The sequence below is a fragment of the Oxyura jamaicensis genome, unplaced genomic scaffold (genome assembly GCF_011077185.1).
Source record: "Oxyura jamaicensis isolate SHBP4307 breed ruddy duck unplaced genomic scaffold, BPBGC_Ojam_1.0 oxyUn_random_OJ71363, whole genome shotgun sequence".
NCBI lineage: Eukaryota > Metazoa > Chordata > Aves > Anseriformes > Anatidae > Oxyura > Oxyura jamaicensis.
In genome coordinates this window covers 1-1,054 of record NW_023310479.1, presented here as the reverse complement: position 1 = coordinate 1,054, position 1,054 = coordinate 1, and the positions used below count along the sequence as shown (strand labels likewise).

Sequence of the window (1,054 nt, the reverse complement as noted above, 5' to 3'; positions counted from 1 at the left end):
GCAATTTTCCCCAGATCTCATTTCCTCATTCTAATTGCTCATTTCCCTCATTCTGCTCTCCCCTCAACATGGTCCTTACTTCTGCCCTCTCCAACTCATGCAAAGGAACCTTCTTCCTCACGTACCTAGGGCCACTCTTACCCATTTCCCCTGCTGGAGCCTAGGATAACCACTTCCCTCCCGTGGGCGATTGGCAAATCCTTATTACACTGCAATAGCATGCATGGGAAATTCTAATACTGCATTTTGAAGCAATTGCAGTAGTTGCTTATTCGTGGCTAGCTACTTTATGTCAACCTGCTAACTTCAGGTTTAAAATCATCACTGCCAGAAATAAAGATCCTTTTCCGGTTCCTAATACATCAAAGCGTGCAAAAAAATAAATTAAAAAAATCCTCAAATAAAAGCCCTCAAACCCATCATACCAATTGTTAAAACAACATTCATAACCAATAGTACTAGCAGGTCGTCAGTGCGCTATTTGAAAATTCAACAAGGCCTTCTACCTTCAGCATTAGGCAAAGCATCTGTCTCCTAAACTACAGCTGACCAAAAGCAAACGGTAGCCTACAGAAATCTACACCAGGTGTGGACACTAAACAGTCACACTGCATTCTAGGTTCAGTACTTCGCAATCTCTATGTCCTTCCACGTCATTGTTTTCGTTGGCATTGGTTAACAACTGACTTCATTTGCAATTGGCCTGGTCACAAGAGCTCCTATTTGAGTATTAATAAAAATATATATATATTTGAAATTAGATATACTTTGAGCTCATGGTGATCCACAATAACTTCAATGTCTGGCTCTGTAGAAACTTCCACAGTGTTCTCAACACTCACCTGTTGCTGGTCTACCTGAGAATGTCCAGTAGGAGTCATCTGAAGTGTCCAAGAATCTGGAAGGACACCCATTTCTTCAGTCAGTTTCCTGTTCATCTAGAATACAGTCTCAATGAAGTACCCTGGACCTGCAAAACCATCTCTTTTGACAAATACAGAGACAGAATTGTTCTCGTCTTCACTGAAAAATACTTGGCTTCTCCCTTCTTTCC

General features: G+C 41.2%; 1 long non-coding RNA gene across 1 annotated transcript; it reads right to left on the bottom strand.

Annotated features, from left to right (window-relative positions):
- Positions 1-239: 239 nt before the first annotated feature.
- LOC118159628 lies at positions 240-1,040 on the bottom strand. The gene is made up of 2 exons (XR_004747185.1): positions 843-1,040; positions 240-719 (listed from the first exon to the last, which is right to left on the bottom strand). It is a non-coding gene; the product is annotated as an uncharacterized LOC118159628 (long non-coding RNA).
- Positions 1,041-1,054: the final 14 nt, after the last annotated feature.